The 19,519-nt window shown below is 44.3% G+C and overlaps 1 non-coding gene across 1 annotated transcript; it reads right to left on the bottom strand.

The window, feature by feature from the left end:
• Positions 1–18,466: 18,466 nt before the first annotated feature.
• On the bottom strand, positions 18,467–18,539 carry TRNAE-UUC. The gene has a single exon. It is a non-coding gene; the product is annotated as a tRNA-Glu (tRNA).
• Positions 18,540–19,519: the final 980 nt, after the last annotated feature.

The following is a 19,519-nucleotide window of genomic DNA, read 5'->3' as shown; positions in this document are numbered from 1 at the left end:
GAAGCTCTTTTTGACTTTTCTGGCTGAAGAAGCGCAGGTAAATTGAGCAGATCAATGAAAATGTCAAGTGTTTTCCAAATACAGAGAAACCCGCCCCCCCCCCCCCCCAAAAATAGTCTAACTGGGTTAATAAAGGTCCAGCATTCCTTGGGGACCTTGGAAATTAATCTGACAGCCAAAACCTCAGAGAAATGAATGAAAATTGTGAAGCAACAGCTCTGAATATTGAAAAGTCTATAAACAGCTCCTGAGCCACCTCCTGAAGCTGTGACAGTCTCCATGCTAACTTCAGCTGCTTTGCGCCAGGCTGGCCCAACCTGGATTTCTTCCAGCTTATATCCAGAAAAGCCCTGCAGTGGCTTCAGCCATGACCAAGAGTGGGGGGTGGGGGCAGGCACTAAATGGAAGGTGCCTGGTTGTGAATTATGCACCAAATCCCCTCCCATAGCCAGGGGTGTGTGTGTGTGTGTTTGTGTGTGTGTATGAGAGAGAGAGAGAGAGACAGAGAGAGAAAGAGAGAGAGAATATGTCAGTGTGTGTGGCCTCTCAGTTGGACTGGAGCATACAGGCATCCTGAGTCTTACAGTGTTTTTCTTTTGTAATAGGATTTGGAGTAATAGCACATAGTAGGCTCATTTATAAGCCTAGGGTTTGTCTTGTTCAAGTCCCTCACTTTTCACATCAGGCCCTCTGTGGACCAGAGAGGGCTTACAGAGTTGGCCCCTTTCTGTCCTGCTCCAACAAAGCCTCATCTCAGCTGGTACTTGTCTATTTCCCCATGATCTTGATAACAGGGACTCCTGTCATTCCACATTTTTTCTTTTATTTTTTATCGGAGCTTAGTTGATTTGGAAAAAGTGGGAAGTATTAGTCTCTCAGTCATGTCCAGCTCTTTGCGACCCCATGAACTGTAGCCCACCAGGCTCTCTGTCCATAGAATTCTCCTGGCAAGAATACTGGAGTGGGTAGCCATTCCCATCTCCAGGGAATCTTCCAGACTCAGGGATTGAATCTGTGTCTCCTGCATCGCAGGCAGATTCTTTTCTGTCTGAGCAACCAGGGCAGCCCAGTGGGTTAATTTCTGCTCTACAGCAAAGTGATTCAGTTATATATGTCTATATATTTAGTTTTATATGTCAATATATATGTATCTTCATTTGTTTTTACATTCTGTTCCTGTATAGGTCATTACAGAATACTGAGTAGAGTTCCCTGTGCTATACAGACGGTTCTTGTTAGTTATCTATTTTATATATAGTACTGTGTATATGTCAATCCCAGTCCCCCAATTTATCCTCTCCTCCCTTCCCCCTTGGTAATCATAAATTTATTTTCTATATCTGACTCTATTGCTGTTTTGTAAATAGGTTCATTTGTACCAATTTTATAGATGCCACATTAAGTGATACCATATGATATTTGTTTTTCTTTGACTTACTTCACTCAGTGTGACAATCTCTAGATCAATCCATGCTACTGCAATTGGCATTATTTTGTTCTTTTTTATAGCTGAGTAATATTCCATTGTCTATATATACCACATCTTCTTCGTCCATTCATCTGTCGATGGACATTTAGGTTGCTTCCATGTCCTGGCTATTGTATATAGTGTTGCAATGAACATTGAGGTACATGCATGTTTTTGAATTGTGGTTTTCTCTGGGTATATGTCCAGGAGTGGGATTGCTAAGTCATATGGCACTTCTATTTTTACTCTTTTAAGGAATCTCCATGCTCTTCTCCATAGTGACTATTACCAATTTACATTTCCACCAACAGGATCGGAGGGTTCTCTTTTCTCCACACCTTCTCCAGCATTTATTGTTTGTAGATTTTTTGATGATGGCCATTCCCATTGGTGTGAGCTGGTGCCTCATTGTAGTTTTGATTTGTATTTCTCTAATAATTAGTGATATGGAGCATTTTTCATTGCTTATTGGTCATCTGTATGTCTTCTTTGGAGAAATGTCTATTAAGATCTTCTGCCCACTTTTTGATTGGATTTTTGATGCCTGGTGCCTGGCAGAGGGTCTTGGCACACTGCAGGTGTTCAGGGAATTTTTGTTGATGGATTGATTGAATGAGTGAATGAACGAATGAGATTTCATAGGAGAAATCTTCTGAGTCAGATTTTCCATAAGGAGAGGCAAGAGGTCATGAGAAAAAATTCTGAGCAGAAGTCAAGCACTGTTTCCCCTTTCCAAGTTAAGAGATAATAAAGCTTTTCATTTTATGATTTCAGAAAATGTTCATTTGATCCTCATGATAACTTGTGAGAAATATTGGGAGGTGTTTGTTATTCATACTTTCCGATGAGGAAACTGAGGTCCTGGGAGGCTCAACACTTGCTCAAGGCCACGCAGCTACTGCAAGGCCAGGGTCAAGTCCTCTAGGCATCAGTTGGAGCCGTCTTCCTTATTCTAGAAGCAGGTGTCCTGTTGGACTGTCTTAGGAAAACCTTGCAGGAACCCTCTGAGTGAGAGAAATGATGGCTAGGCATTTGGTAAAAGAAAACCAGAGTCAACATCTGTTTAGCTTTCCAGACCCTTTGATGTGCTTTTCTCACAAGTCTTGTCGTTGGTCCCCACTGCACCCCTGAGATGTGTCACTCACATTGCACAGACAAGGTGACAGGATCAAAGCCATTGATTTGCTTCTGTCCTCTTATTGATAAATGATGGGGTTGGAGCTGTGCCCAGGTCCAGTCACCTGAGTCCTAGCTCCAACAACTGTAGGCCAGGCATCAGCCCAGAGGTTGACAGGGCAGGTCTGAAAGCAAGAAGACCTCCTGTCTAAGGAACCTGGAGCCCATTTACAGGGTGGTGGACACTCCTGTCTGACAGCTTGATGCTGACAGACTGAGGGGCGGGTATAGAAGCTGAAGATAGAAGTCGAGAGAAGACAAATCCTGCAGATGATGGAAAAGCAAGCAAAACTGGAGGGACAGGAAGGAAATCAGTGATTTTTTTCAGCAGAGCATGGGTGGGAAAAGATGATGTAAGCTAAACATATGTAGAGAAACAGAACATATAGTTCTCCCTGTGAAATGCCTTTAAGTGGCAGAATGTAAAGAGATGTTATTTTTGTATTTGTGACATTTTAGGCTTCAGCTACTTGCAATTGAAAATGAAAAGAGAAAATCCCGAAGCAGCTTAACTTATTTGTTACCAAGTTAAGAATGACAGAGGAAGGACACGATGCTTAGCTGCTAATTACCGTTCTTTGACAACCCGTGGAGACCATCCTTAGCTTATTTCAAATAAGCATTCTCAGCTAGTCATTTATATCACTGACATCACTGCTGAGGGGAAGGTGGTGAGAAAAGACCATGGAAACACATCAGGAATTATGAATCACAGCAAGTTGAGGAAAATTGGCAGTATGTCAGAGTGCCAGGCCTGGACCTAACGCGCAGCTCAGAGCATCGATTCAGAGCCAGGCATGGGGCCTCGGTGGGCCTTCCTGGCCGTTGAGTCCCCTCCATCCCCAGATGGGAAGCAGAGCGCCCTCCAGGCCTCAACCGTGCAATGTAGTTCTTTTCTTTGTTTGAGTTTCTGACTGATCTCAGGTCTAATTTTGTCTTCTAGAACTTCCAATAAATCTCTGAGCAGGAAATAATACTTTTCTTTTTTTCCTTTTTCCTCTGTGAGAAGGAAGCAGGACCTTACAATAAATTTTTTTGTGAAGATGGAACCAGATGTTTGGGGGGGAGGAAGTAATCCAAAAGTGAAGTCGCTCAGTCGTGTCTGACTCTTTGTGACCCCATGGACTGTAGCCTACCAGGCTCCTCCACCCACAGGATTTTCCAGGCAAAAGTACTGGAGTGGGTTGCCATTTCCTTCTCCAGGGGATCTTCCTGACCCAGGGATCGAACCCAGGTCTCCCGCACTGTAGGCAGGCGCTTTGCTGTCTGAGCCACCAGAAAAGGAATTAAAGGATGATGGTAAATAAAATGAGCTTGGTAGCACCTAATGAGTGAATCTCAAACTATCATGAATAGCTGCTATGGTTAATTACTGTTCCCCCCACCCCCCAGTCATGCATTTCAGCTGCATCCCCACCAACTCCTCCTCCACCAAGAAATATTCCAGAATCCCTGGACTTCCCTGGTGGGCCAGTGGTTAAGACTCCACACTTCAAATGCAGGTTTGATCTATAGTCAAGGAACTAAGACCCCAAATACCACGTGGTGCGGCCAAAATAAGAAAAAAACAAAAGCAATATTCTCCGACCTTCTTGTGAATGGGTTCAAATGCAGACTGAAATGTAAATGCTGTCTAATGCTATTGAATTTGTCAAATATATACTCTTCAAAATGCTAAAAATGCCAGTCATACCAGTATAGAAGAAATATGTATCAAAGATTTATTGATTAATTAATAAGGGAATCAAAGGTTGTTAAGGATGCTTCCAAGAGAGGCTGATGATCTCGAGGTCTACAACTTCCCGAGGAAGGACCCTCCTTGGTGACAAGGCTCTGCAGTGTGGTCACAGCTTCTGTCTTTTGCTGTCTTTACCCCTGAGGAGGGGGCAGCTGGGTGAAGGCAGTACTCCCCCACCCCCTGCCCCAGGGTGCAGAGAGCTGTGGGCACACAGCTTTGTGTTGTTAGATTTGAAAGGAGCCCTGGCTTCCCCTCATAGCTCCCTGCAGTTGTTACATACAAGATGTAACAGATTCTTCTGAGAGGCAGATGAGGCTGTTCTCTTGGGAAACTGAGTTGAATGGGATTGATTTTTAGGTGACAGCTCTTCCTCAGGTGGGTTGCAGATGAAAACAGTCAAGAGATGAGATTGTGAGTAAGCATTTTGAAGTCAGACTTGAGTGCCTTGCAAAGACTTTTAGACACTCACTTGATTCATCTGCACACGTAGTAGGCGTTCAGAACGTGCTGAATGAATCATTTCAAGACTGTCCCTCAGGGCAGCAAAGATCCCTTTGTTGGGAGGGGGTGCAGAAGGGCAGGGAGGAAATGGGGGAGACGTCATGCTTATTGTTTGAGCAATTCTTTGTCCTTTCACCCCCATTTCATATTCCACCTCTTTTAAGAAGATGGATTCGGGAGTATTTCCTCCTGTTTTCCTCTCTTTATGATGACATCACTGTCATGATCCCCATGGCTGGCAGTTCTCGGTGACTCACCAGTTTGCTATTTTGGTAGCTGTACATTTCAGGGGATAATTGCCTCCCCCTCCTCTTGAGCACCACACCTGCTCACATTTGGAGGCTTCCAGAACGGCAGCGCAGTGCCAGGCAGCAGCTCCTGGAGCCTGGTGATGAAGGTGAGGGTGATTATGAATGAAGGAGGGAAGTGACACAGTGGGTGACAGGACAGGACTGCTCCCCCAGCCAGGACCTGTCAGTCAGTCCCGACATCACCCCAAGGCTCAGCTCTTCTTAGACACGAGGACAAGAGGGAATCTGTTTGGGAATGAAGGCTGCTCCCCCGAAACTAAGCTTGGCGTGGGTGCTCCAAGTGTTGAAATTCTCACGGTGCTCCTGAGAGAGAGAGGGGACCTCTGAGGGAAACTTCCAGAGCATGGTGTTCTGGAGTTTGGTGATGTCCTTAGTGGGAGAGAGGGTTCCTTCCCTTTCTGGGAAATCCATCCACTTTCAAGGGAGCCCACGTCTCTTGGTAGGCTGTGTTCAAGTTGGCTCGGTGACCTGAGACTCTGGCTCAAATGTGTTTCCTTTCTGACCTGTCCTGCTTGAAGTGATACCAAGTGACCTGTTGCCTCCAACTCTCTTGTAATAACCTTCTCCAGAGGCCACAGAAGTAGATAGTTTTCTGAAATTCCCTTGCTTTTTCGATGATCCAACTAAATAACAACAAAGAGGCCACAGGGTAACTTGAAACATACCTGCTCATGGCATATCTTTTGTTGTTGTTGCTCAGTCGTGTCTGACTTTTTTGCGATCTCATGGACTGAAGCATGCCAGGCTTCCCTGTCCTTTACTATCTCCCAGAGTTTGTTAAAAACTCATGTCCATTGAGTCAGTGATGCCATCTAACATCTCATCCTGTCGTCCCCTTTTCCTCCTGCTGTCAGTATTTCCCAGCATCAGGGTCTCTTCCAATGAGTCAGTTCTTTGCATCAGGTGGCCAAAGTATTGGAGTTTCAGCTTCAACATCAGTCCTTCCAATGAATATACAGGGTTGATTTCCTTTAGGATGGACTGGTTGGATCTCCTTGTAGTCCAAGGGACTCTCAAGAGTCTTCTCCAACACCACAATTCAAAAGCATCAATTCTTTGGTGCTTAGCCTTCTTTATGGTCCAACTCTCACATCCATGTATCTTTTATAATGATTTAAAATTCTCATTTATTTTCTTTTGCTGATTTAGAATATTGTGTTAGTTTGACATGTACAGCAAAGTGATTCAGTTACGTGTATGTATCTATTCTTTCTCAGACTCTTTTCCATTATAGGTTAGTACAAGATATTGAGTACAGTTCCCTGTGCTGGACAGTAGTCATTTCACTCAATACACTGAACTTTTGTGTGTCTTCCTTGTGCTGTTTCGGCAGCTGGACCGATGCACCAGTCCTGTCATATCTGTAAGCTGGCCAATGAGTAGGGATCGCTAATTCCATAACCCAGGGATTTTGTCTTAGAGACTGAAAAATATCCCTAGGTCACAAAGGGTGAAATCCTCTGTTATTAACTTTCCTGACATCTGTGACTTGTCTTCCAGGGAAAGCTGTGTGAGTTTTGAAGCAGGGACAATGCATTCTGGCTCATTGACTTCCTCGTAGCATGAGGCATCAGACTTTACCCACAGAGAGCACTCTGTGATTCCTCAATGTGATTTGAGGGTTTAGGCTTGATCCTGAACCAACCTCGCTAATACATTCATTCATTCATTCCACCCAAATTAATTCAGCGTCTACTAAGTACTGAGCATTGTTGTTTTTTTTTTTTTGTATGGGCATCAGCTTTAATATGGGGCTGGCCTGTCTGAGGGCTAAGAGAGTCCACTTTGTTTTCTTGTTGGGAGCGGAATCTCAGGGAGATTGTCTAATTCCAAAATGAGTTGTGAACTAGGGAGTCATTTCCATTCTTCCCAGTCTCTGCTTGGCTGCTGACAGCTCGGGGAGCCCTTGCTGGACCTGCTGGCCATCCTGGCAGGTCCGTTCTAGCAGGATTGGGCCTCGGTGTATGTCCCCAGAGAGAGGGAGCGGGCAGAGCTCCGAGAGTCATCAACCCAGCAGGCACGTGCCCCTCCTGATCCACCACCCCCGAACGCTGACACAGAAGCAGAGAGGTCTTCACCCCTACATCTGCATGGAAAGTGGGCATGTCAGGGAGACAGATCAGGGTGAGGACTCCTTAAGCAAAGCCCCCGTGAGCTAATGAGAGCAGCAAGAAGGAGGGAAAGGGCAGAGCAGGGAGGTCTGAGGTGCCTTCCATAGATCACAGTGCTGTGGAGACACTGGCCCGCGGAACCTCATGACCCAGGGCAGGAGATGTGACCAGCACCAGGAGTGTCGGTCCTGGCCATGGCCTGTGGGAAGCACAGCTTCAGAAGCTGCATTTGGCTGGAGGGTTTGAGTGTTGTCATTTAATTCAGAAATGAGAGCAGGACAGCCACTCTATTAGTACCCAGACCGCCTGGCCCGGCGCCCGCCTCCTAGGAGCCCAATCAGGGCTGGCCATGTACCCAAACTCTGTGGACTCCAGTCCTCCGAAGTCCCCGAGAGTCCCATGCAAGAGGGCCATGTTACAAGGTTGTCACCAGTAATATTCCTTTGTGTATATTTACCATGACTTTCTTATCCATTCGTCTGCCAATGGACATCTAGGTTGCTTCCATGTCCTAGCTATTGTAAACAGCATGGCAGCCTTTTTTTAAAAAAAATTATTTTATCTAGGATTACCATTCAAATATAAAAAAATTGAATGGAAAAGTCCTTGGGAAGAATCAAAGCAATGCAAATGTGTTACCTGTCTGCTTCTAAGGCTTTGACCTGTGGCTCTTTCTCATGGCCGATTATGGCTTCCAATAACAAAGGGATGTAGTAGGCAGGAAACACTTTCAAGCCTCCAGATGAGGAAGCTGGAATTAGGGATACTCTTGGTTTAACAAAGTTTGTGGTTTATATTGCTTTATGTGGGAATTGTGATGCAGGTTAGTCTGGTCAAAACAACCATTCTTTTTTTAAAGGCTTTTTTGGATGTGAACCATTTTTATCTTTTTTTAAAATTTTTTTCTTTTGGCCACTTGGCATTCAGGATCTTCGCCGAACAGGGATTGAACCCATGCCCCCTCCACTGGGAGCACGAAGTGTTAACCACTGGACCGCCAGGGGCGTCCCTGATTTGGACCATTTTAAAGTCTTTACTGAATTTGTTACAGTATTGCTTCTGTCTTACGTTTTTTATTTGGGTTACCGGGCATGTTGTATCTTAGCTCCCTTACCAAGGATTAAACCCGCACCCCTGGCATAGGAAGGAGAAATCTCAACCACTGGACCCTACCAGGGGAGTCTCTCAACGACCATCTTGAATAAGCACAGTCCCTAACTCTTCACACTCTCAGTCCCTTGGGGCCTCAGCCTGGGGACTGAGCAGGATTGTCTGCCGCCCACCTCTGTCCTGCTACACCCTCTTCCCACTTGCTGTCCCCCCTCCACACCGTGGCATGAAGCCCCCAGGGCTGGGGGCTGGGTGCCTGCCTTTCTGTGCCCTGCATGCCTCCAGGGTGGGAACAAGGCCGGCTGTGCAGAGATAAAAGCCACCAGCACCAAGGAGCAAGGTGGGGAGGCGGTGCACGTGCGTGGCCTGCTGACAGCCCCTGAGCTCGGCCCTCAGTTGTCACCTTCCCTGGAGGGCCGTTCACAACTGACAGAGCAGCTTCCGGAGGCTTTAGCAGAAATCAAAAGGCGGCAGCGGTTATTACCTCGCCTGCCTCTCACACCCCTTCTCCCACCTCCCAGCTTTTTTTAATATCAGGGTCTGTTGTTTGGTCTCTGGAAGCCCTCACCTATTCGAATACTCATCATCTCTTAGAGAACAAATAACAGTCCAGGGACAGCAGGAGAGGGAACTTGAGCCTTCCTGACAATGAACTTGCATAATATGGAGCCGCTCATCACCCACCTTGGGGCGAATGATTGGTTTCTGCGTGTTCTCTCTGAGGAGTAGCACTGTCTTCATTTGATAGAGGAGAAAGCTGAGGATGAGAGAGGGTCAGCGTCTTTCCCCAAGGCCACACTGTAAGCAGTAAAGTCAGATCTAAACTTCAAGGTCAAGTATAGAACCAGCCCCCATATGGCCCTGGAGCAGGGGTTTCCGAGGGTGGGGTTGTGTGTGCAGCAGGCCTGGGCAATTCAGGAACAGAGCTGAGGACCAACTTAGCTGCTAATGTTTAATATCGATGAGTCCCTCCGGCGCCTCTCGCTCCTTGATATTCAGCCTGGTCTCTGGACCAACCACATCTGCATCACCTAGAAGCTTGTTAGCAGTGCAGAGTCTCAGGCCCCATTCCAGACCTGCTAGGTCAGAATCTGCGTTTTCACAAGACCCTCCTGTGATTGGAGTGCATGTGAAAATCTGAGAAGTCCTGCTCCAGAGATGGCCAGGGGGCTTCTTCCAGAACGAAGCCTCAGACAGTGGTGACACCAAGTCCCATGCTGTGTGTCCCCACTGACAGAAATTCCCCTGCGGGTGGTGGACAAAGCCAAAGTCACTCCTAGTATTTCTTATCAAGGGAATGAGCAACACTGCTCAAAGAAATGCATTCAAGACTGCCTGAGAGTCGGGCAGATCCAACAGCCTGCGGACGCTAGGTGGCAGTGGATGGACAGACTTTGGCCGTAAACGGGTACCGAGCCGTCAACCGCCAAGGGTCAAGACGAAATGATAAAGGCGTGGGTGGGGGTGGCTGAGCACAGTTGGGTCGTGAAAGGAGATTGTTGGGATGATATTAAAGAAACTGAAACTTCACCAGCCAGTCTGGGAAAGGCTGTTTTGTGGAATGAGAGATTTGGGCAAGAGTAATTGCTTCTTTTTTGCCTCGAGCTATGTTAAACACACAATCTTCCCACAGGGGAGGGATGTCAGCAGCTGGGTACCGTGAAGCCGAAGGGAATTAAGAGTGGGGAGAAAAGTTCCCAATCCGCTTCGTTCTGCTCGCTGAGGTCAGGGAGGCGGTGGTAGCCAGGCTGCAGCATGGGCTAGTCAGAGCCCGGCGGTGGGGAATGGGAGCATCCTTTCCCACCATGCACTGGGCTCGCAGGACAGGCCCGCCCGCTGCCCAGATGTTCTAATACCCTCTGGAGGCAACAGAGCGCAGATCTACTTCTTTCCAGTGTCTAGCTGTTTGGCTGAATCCAGACCGGAGAAAAGAATATGCAGGGTTATTTTGGCTTCTAAGGTTCTTCATCCTCCATAGATTCTCTGGAACTAAAGTCTAGGGTGGAGACCTGTGACGCCCGTGTTCAAGGGACTGGAGTCGATCTTTGGTTTCTAAGAAAACAAGGGCAAAAGAAAGTTTCCTGAAATTCCCCAGATTGTGAGAACACTGTATAGACCCTATCTTTTTTTTTTTTTTTCATCCTGTAGTGATTGGTTCCAGAGGAATTCTCATTTATTTGGTCTGTAGATCCCAAAGGTTGGAGCACTTTGTTGGGAATCCATTCAAGAGAGTCATGTTTTCCTGACTGTTTGGTGGGAGTGCCATCTGAAAATATCTTGAAGTTCTATCAGGTGGGTGGAAACACATTATTCTAAGAGATTTCAGGGTTTAAGTTCAGGGTCTGGACTTTTTCTAATTATCCTCTATCTCTAAGCAAAATGTAGGCTTAGCTGGAAAACTGACCCCTGCAAAAGTCTGCAAGCCTACTGGTAATAGGATTGTAGAATTATAGAATGGATGTTAGACATCATCCTGTCCCTGTTCTGTCATGTTCAGATGGGAAAACTGAGACCCAGAGGGTTCCATTTGGTTTCTTTTGGCAAACTTTAAATGAGGGCCCACTCTGTGCTGGAGACTGAGGCCAGACAAAGAACCTGACTCACGGTCTCTACCAGTTAATGGATCAACTTATGGCCCCTGTGCCGTGATGGTGAGCGGTGGATACAGGTAGGGAAGAATGGCTTCCTGTCTCCCTCCTCCCCTTCTTTTTTTCCCCTTCATTATATTAGTTTCCCTTTCTCTTTCTCTCTTCCTCTTTTTTTGAATTGTGATGATTTTTTCAGCCCTCAGGGGCTTTGTATTTACCAGGCAGAAGTGAGCAGGCAGCAGTATTAGCAATTCCAAGGACATGTTTGATCATTTCTGTCCTTTCCAAAGGCCTGGATATAAGATGTAGTGCTTTCAGACCCGAGGAAGAAATTTTTTTTTTTTTTTCCCCGAGGAAGAAGATTTTATTTTATTTTTTTTATTTGTAGGAACTTGTCTTGAATTCTGAGGGGAGTGTGTGGAAATAAACCAAGCTAGTAAACTTAAAGACTTTTTTTTTTTTGCCTGAGGAAATACATCTTCTGTAATAGATAAACTCAAAAATATCGTCCGAGTGATACTGTCCCAATTATAATCCAGTCGCAGTTTATGGTAGGCTTCTCGAATTCTAAAAAAGGTGAGAACCTCTCCTTTTTTAAGGTTTATTTCTTGAATAGGTTTTGTGGATAGAAAGAAGTGGTGAATTAAAAAATAAAGATGTTACCAACCGTAGCTGGAAAAACGGCTAGGGAAAGTCTGTTCTATTACACAGTGATATTCAATGACATGAAAATTGCATGCAAATAGGCCCCTAGGCTTCCTCACTGTGGCCAAATCTAGTAAAGGCCAGTGTCTGGACATCTTGTGTCCTGGCTGACCAAGAGGAAGATTTTGAGTCTTAGACATCAGGCTCTTGAAGTTTGCATATAATTGAGCTTCCAGGTCTTTCAAAATCTTCCATTTGATTCACAAACTCAGGCATCTGCTACTAATTAAAGTATCAGGGTATAATTATACCCTTTCTTATTAGTAGATATGGAATCTGACAGTTGCTTAGATACAAAATAAGCAAGTGCAGATTGTGTTTCTGTGCCCCTCACGGGTTGGGGAGACAGAACAACAGAATTTTCAAAAGCTTGCCATAAAAGGGTCTCATTGCCCAGAAAACGTAAAGTTCTGAATTATTGTTGGTAGATTTGCCTGGGAACAGATGTTAATCCCATTGCAGGTCTGTGGTTGGAGTTGTAACATCATTTAGTGATTTCTCTGGCTTGGTCCCCTCACCTCTGTCCTGCACTCTAATCCCCCAACAAAAAAGCATCCACCTCACCCAGGGACAAAGCAGTCGCAGCTTCCTCAGGGAGTTCTGGGGCCAGAAGATCTAACTGGAACGGCAGGGCTGTGTGCTGCTCAATTTTGACTCCATGTTGGAAACTGTTCCTTTGACTTGTTTTTCTCTTTTTTTAGTGGTACCAGTTTATTGCTACCAACCCATCTCCTTCCACCCTCTTCATGCATGCGTCCTCAGTCATGTAACCCCTTGGACTGCAGCCCGCCAGGTTCCTCTGTCCATAGACTTTTCCAGGCAAGACTACAGGAATGGGCTGCCATTTTCTTCTCCCTTTTCTTTGCTTTTGTTATTATAATCATACGTAATAGCCTGCCTCAGAGGACCCTGCTCCTCAACCTGACTGTAAACTGAAGTGCCTTTGTTCAGCTTGTAGAGAGAGAATCTGACCCTGTCCACCTGTAAATAGAAGAGATTAAAACACCACTTCTAAAGACTGATTCTTCCTGAAAATGTTTTGCAGGACTGAAAACATCTTTTTCTATTTACTTTCTCATTGTCTCTCCCTCTCTATTCTGCCTTTTGACTTCAGTTCCTCATTGCTGCTCTCTCTCTGATGCTATAAAAGAAACTGGCATCCAGACCCCGACAAGATGGTTACTTTGAGACATTAGTCTGCCATCTTCTCCATCAGCCAGCTTTCCGAATAAAGTCATATTCCTTGCTTCAACATCTTGTCTCTCAGATTCACTGGCCTGTCATGTGGTGAGCAGAGAGAGCTTCGACTCGGTAACAAGTTGACTTTGACTTCAAGGATTTGGCATCTGGGGGAGCCTTCTGGTCATTTTAAGATATTCTCTCATCCTGCTCAGATATGTCTTCACGAAATACAGTTAGAGAAATTCCAGCTGCAGGAATTCAGGGATCAGGACTTGTTTGGAACACCCCTGTATCTCCAGGGTCCAGCATGGCTCTTGGCACTTAGAAGATGTTCAATACCTAGTTATTGGAAGGATAGATTCTGTTGACTCTTTTGTATGCAGGTCCCCACTGGGGAGGTGTTACTTTCAACTTGTGCAATCATTTACTTTCCAGTGTGTATGACTCCACTTGTTCATGACTACTGCCGCCTCAGAGCTAAATGCTGCCTGCCAACCTGTTTCTCTGTGGCAAGTAAATTGAGAATGGTTTTGACATTTTTAAATGGTTGGTGAAAAATTAAAATAAGAATATTTCATGACACATGAAAATGATATGAAATGCAAATTTCAGGTCCATAAATAAAAGTGTTTTTGGAACACAATTATGCCGTATTGTCCTCGGCTACTTTTGATGTACTGCAGTGGCAGAGCTGGGTTGTTGCAACAGAGACTCACAGTCTGGAAGGTCTAAAATATTCCGGAAAAAGTGAGTTGGTCCCTGATTCTGATCATTCTGGGAGTTTTAGCCTTTGATGTTGAGGGGAGTGGGATGCAGGAAAGAGGGTCTGTAGGGGTGAGTCAGGGAGGCAGGTTAACTGGGAGGAGAGAACAGCCTGGAAGTCTGGAATAGTACTTCTCCAGCTCCGGCTTTTCCACAGTGGAAGTTTCCAGTTCCTCATTGTAATTCTGATGAATGCCCTCAAGGAACACAGTGATAATCATTTCTCAGACTGCTGCACTGTTTGGATGGATGCAAAGGTCTGTATCTTTCTGCTGTTTCTTGGTTGTTGTAAATCCCTAGTTCAGAAATGCTCCTCCTTAATCGAAGACATGAAATTTTGCTTCTCAGACAGTGTTTGGGTCATAAATCTGTGTGTGTGAGCAAGTGTGAGCTGGAACTTGCCTTTCAAGGCAATTGTCTTCGGTTTTCAGCCTCCCAGCAGGCACCCCATGCAGCTGCACCTCATTTTAGCTTCCTGGAAGGCTTGAGCCCACCACTTCTGTTTCTAAACTCCTAGCAAGGGTGGAGCCCTTCCCTTCCAGAGAAGTGCCTTTGTGATTAAACTGGCAAGGATGCAATCAGCCTAGTTAAAGCCTTGATAATCCACTTGATCCGTCTCAGTTATCCTTCCAAATCCCAGAAGGCATCTTGTGGAACCTGAGCCTCGTTACTCTGGGGTTTACAAGAGCATCTCCTGGAGCAGATGGCATCAGACCATTCTCTTATTAGCCATCTAAATTCTGAATTAGAGTCTAATTTTTCCAAACCCTATGCTTTATTCGGAAAGAGGTTTCTTTTCTCTGGGCTAGTTCCAACCTCTGGCTTCCTGGAGGCCTGACTCATCTAGCTCTGGGCTTAATGCCCCATGTCTTCTGATGGTATATTTATGGATTGGAGGATAGATTTGCTTTCTGAGTGACAGTGATTAACACTGGCATTGTTTACCATAAGTAAACCTGGGTTTTGAAAATCATAGCCACTAAGAGGACTGCCATGTCTTTTTAAAGGGTTGACTACCAGGGCTTCCTGTAGGAAGCCTTATCTGATCTAAAAGTGTTTATTTATTAATTTAACTTAAATATAATTGATTTATAATGTTGTGTCAACTTCTGCTATACAGCAAAGTGATTCAGTTATATATTTATATAACCTTCCCAGGTGGCACTAGTGGTAAAGAACCTGCCTGCCAATGCATGTTAGACTTCAGATACGTGGGTTTGATCCCTGGATTGGGACGATCCCCTGGAAGAGGAAATGGCAACCCACTCGATTTCTTGCCTGGAGAATCCCATAGACAGAGGAACCTGGCAGGCTGTAGTCCATAGGGTTGCACAGAGTCAGACATGGCTGAAGCAACTTAGCACACAGCATATTTATCTGTATATATATTCATTTTAAAAATATTATTTTCCATTATGGTTTATTACAGGATATTGAATATAGTTCTCTGTGCTATATAGTAAGGACGTGTTGTTTATTCACTGTATTGAAAAGGTTTTTTTTTTTAACTTTTTTTTGGCTGAACTGTGTGGTTTGTGATATCTTTCAGTTTAGTTCAGTTCAGTCGCTCAGTTGTGTCGAACTCTTTGCGACCCCATGAACCGCAGCACGCCAGGCCTCCCTGTCCATCACCAACTCCCGGAGTTCACCCAAACCCATGTCCATTGAGTCAGTGATGCCATCCAACCATCCCATCCTCTGTCGTCACCCTCTCCTCTTGCCCTCAATCCTTCCCAGCATCAGGGTCTTTTCAAATGAGTCAGCTCTTCACATCAGGTGGCCAAAGTATTGGAGTTTCAGCTTTAGCATCAGTCCTTTCAATGAATATTCAGGACTGATTTCCTTTAGAATTGACTGGTTGGATCTCCTTGCAGTCCAGGGGACTCTCAAGAGTCTTCTCCAACACCACAGTTCAAAAGCATCAATTCTTCTGCGCTCAGCTTTCTTTATAGTCCAACTCTCACATCCATACATGACCACTGGAAAAACCATAGCCTTGACTAGACGGACCTTTGTTGACAAAGTAATGTCTCTGTTTTTCAATATGCTATCTAGGTTGGTCATAACTTTCCTTCCAAGGAGCAAGCGTCTTCTAATTTCATGGCTGCAATCACCATCTGCAGTGATTTTGGAGCCCAGAAAAATAAAGTCAGACACTGTTTACACTGTTTCCCCATCTATTTGCCATGAACTGATGGGACCAGATGTCATGATCTTAGTTTTCTGAATGTTGAGCTTTAAGCCAACTTTTTCACTCTCCTCTTTCACTTTCATCAAGAGACTCTTTAATTTTTCTTCACTTTCTGCCATAAGGGTGGTGTCATCTGCATATCTGAAATTATTGATGTTTCTCCCGGCAATCTTGATTCCAGTCTGTGCTTCCTCCAGCCCAGCGTTTCTCGTGATGTACTCTGCATGTAAGTTAAATAAACAGAGTGACAATATACAGCCTTGACATACTCCTTTTCCTATTTGGAACCAGTCTGTTGTTCCATTTCCAGTTCTAACTGTTGCTTCCTGACCTGCATACAGGTTTCTCAAGAGGCAGGTCAGGGGGAGGGGGGGTTCAGGATGAGGAACACATGTAAATCCATAGCTGATTCATGTCAATGTATGGGAAAAACCACTACAATATTGTAAAGTAACCAGCCTCCAACTAATAAAAATAACTGGGAAAAAAATAAATTAATAAAAAATAAATTAAAAAAAAAAGAGGCAGGTCAGGTGGTGTGGTATTCCCATCTCTTTCAGAATTTTCCACAGTTTATTGTGATCCACACAGTCAAAGGCTTTGGCATAGTCAATAAAGCAGAAATAGATTTTTTCTGGAACTCTCTTGCTTTTTCAATGATCCAGCGGATATTGGCAATTTGATCTCTGATTCCGCTGCCTTTTCTAAAACCAGCTTGAACATCTGGAAGTTCTCGGTTCACATATTGCTGAAGCCTGACTTGGAGAATTTTGAGCATTACTTTACTAGCGTGTGAGATAAGTGCAATTCTGTGGTAGTTTGAACATTCTTTGGCACTGCCTTTCTTTGGGATTGGAATGATTCCAGTCCTGTGGCCACTGCTGAGTTTTCCAAATTCACTGACATATTGAGTGCAGCACTTTCATAGCATCGTCTTTTAGGATTTGAAATAACTCAACTGAAATTCCATCACCTCCACTAGCTTTGTTCGTAGTGATGCTTCCTAAGGCCCATTTGACTTCACATTCCAGGATGTCTGGCTCTAGGTGAGTGATCACACCATCGTGATTATCTGGGTTGTGAAAATCTTTTGTACAGTTCTTCTGTGTATTCTTGCCACCTCTTCTTAATATCTTCTGCTTCTGTTAGGTCCCTACCATTTCTGTCCTTTATTGAGCCCATCTTTGCATGAGATTTTCCCTTGGTATCTCTCATTTTCTTGAAGAGATCTCTAGTCTTTCCCATTCTGTTGCTTTCCTCTATTTCTTTGCATTCATCACTGAGGAAGGCTTTCTTATCTCTCCTTGCTATTCTTTGGCACTTTGCATTCAAATAGGTATATCTTTGCTTTTCACTTCCCTTCTTTTCACAGCTATTTGTAAGGCCTCCTCAGTCAGCCATTTTGCTTTTTTGCATTTCTTTTTCTTGGGGATGGTCTTGAGACCTGTCTCCTGTACAATGTCACGAACCTCCGTCCATAGTTCATCAGGCACCCTGTCTATCAGATCTAGTCCCTTAAATCTATTTCTCACTTCTACTGTATAGTCATAAGGGATTTGATTTAGGTCATACCTGAATGGTCTAGTGGTTTTCTCCACTTTCTTCAATTTAAGTCTGAATTTGGCAATAAGGAGTTCATGATCTGAGCCACAGTCACCTCGTGGTCTTGTTTTTGCTGACTGTATAGAGCTTCTCCATCTTTGGCTGCAAAGAATATAATCAATCTGATTTCGGTGTTGACCATCTGGTGATGTCCATGTGTAGAGTCTTCTCTTGTGTTGTTGGAAGAGGGTGTTTGCTATGACCAGTGCGTTCTCTTGGCAAAACTCTATTAGCCTTTGCCCTGCTTCATTCCGTACTCCAAGGCCAAATTTGCCTGTTACTCCAGGTGTTTCTTGACTTCCTACTTTTGCATTCCAGTCCCATATAATGAAAAGGACATCTTTTTTGGGTGTTAGTTCCAGAAGGTCTTGTAGGTCTTCATAGAACTGTTCAACTTCAACTTCTTCAGCGTTACTGGTCGGGGCATAGACTTGGGTTACTGTGATATTGAATGGTTTGCCTTGCAAATGAACAGAGATCATTCTGTCATTTTTGAGATTGCATCCAAGTACTGCATTTTGGACTCTTTTGTTGACTATGATGGCTACTCCCTTTCTTCTAAGGGATTCCTGCCCACAGTAGTAGGTATAATGGTCATCTGAGTTAAATTCACCCATTCCAGTCCATCTTGGTTCACTGATTCCTAGAATGTCAGTGTTCACTCTTGTCATCTCCTGTTTGACCACTTCCATTTTGCCTTGATTCATGGACCTCACATTCCAGGTTCCTATGCAATATTGCTCTTTACAGTTTCAAACCTTGCTTCTATCACCAGTCCCATCCACAACTGGGTGTTGTTTTTGCTTTGGCTCCATCCCTTCATTCTTTCTGGAGTTATTTCTCCACGGATCTCCAGTAGCATATTGGGCACCTACTGACCTGGGGAGTTTCATCTTTCAGTGTCCTGCCTTTTTGCCTTTTCATACTGTTCATGGGGTTCTCAAGGCAAGACTACTGAAGTGGTTTGCCATTCCCTTCTCCAGTGGACCGGACCACATTCTGTCAGAATGTGAGATCTTAGTTCCTCAACTAGGAATTGAACCTGGGCCCACAGCAATGAAAGTGCTGAGTCCTAACCATTGGACCACCAGGGAAATTCCCCAAAAGTTTATTTTTAAAGTAACATAGAAAATGGTTTGTGAAAAGAAAAATCAAGTTTCAACTTTCTAAATAGTGCCATTTGTTTCATCTGTAATATGCCAGACATTTCTCTAGGTATTCTGTATTTATTTCCTCTAATTCTTACCCAAATCCTGCAGAATAGATGATACTGTCTGCATTTTTACAGAGGAAATTGGAACTTAAACAAGATGAGTGAGTTGCCTGAAATTCCAGACAGGAAATGTTACAACTAGGATTCAAACCCATGAAGGGGTGACCTCAGAGCGCATTGCATAACATCACGTGACACCAGCCCTCTAAAATGACACTTCAATCACTTCGTTCCTTAAGGACAGGCAGAATTAATTTCTAACCTCATAGCATTGTGATCGGAAAAGATGCTTGATATGATATCAATTTTCTTGAATTTACCAAGGCTTGCCTGTGGCCCAGCATGTGGTCAGTCCTGGAGAATGTTCCATGTATACTTGAGAAGAATGTATACTCTGTTCCTTTTGGATGGACTGCCCCATAAATATTAATTAAGTCCAGCTGGTCTAAAGTATCATTTAAAACCTCTGTTTCCTTATTAATTTTCTGTCAGGATGATCTGTCCATTGATGAACGTGGGGTGTTAAAGTCCCCCACTATTATTGTGTTACTGTCGGGATTTCTCCCATTATGGTTCTTAGTATTTGCCTTACCTATTGAGGTGCTCCTAAGTTGGGGGAATATACATTTATAATTGTTGTATCTTCTTCGTGGACTGAATGCTTGATCATTATGTAGTAGGACAGGCAGACTTATAGAAAGAATCAAAATACAAAGAAGTTAGCAAGCTGGACTGCTGGAAATGCAGACTCAGCAAGCGTGTGGTTATTTATCTTAACTTGTGCAGGGATCATGAAGCCCCATATTTTCTTTAGTTAAATGTTTCCATCTCCTTCCTTACTGGACATTTAAAACAGAGCTT

Source organism: Cervus canadensis, chromosome 22, assembly GCF_019320065.1.
Source record: "Cervus canadensis isolate Bull #8, Minnesota chromosome 22, ASM1932006v1, whole genome shotgun sequence".
NCBI lineage: Eukaryota > Metazoa > Chordata > Mammalia > Artiodactyla > Cervidae > Cervus > Cervus canadensis.
Note: the sequence above shows the minus strand (reverse complement) of the source record. Positions and strands in the feature narration are given on the sequence as shown.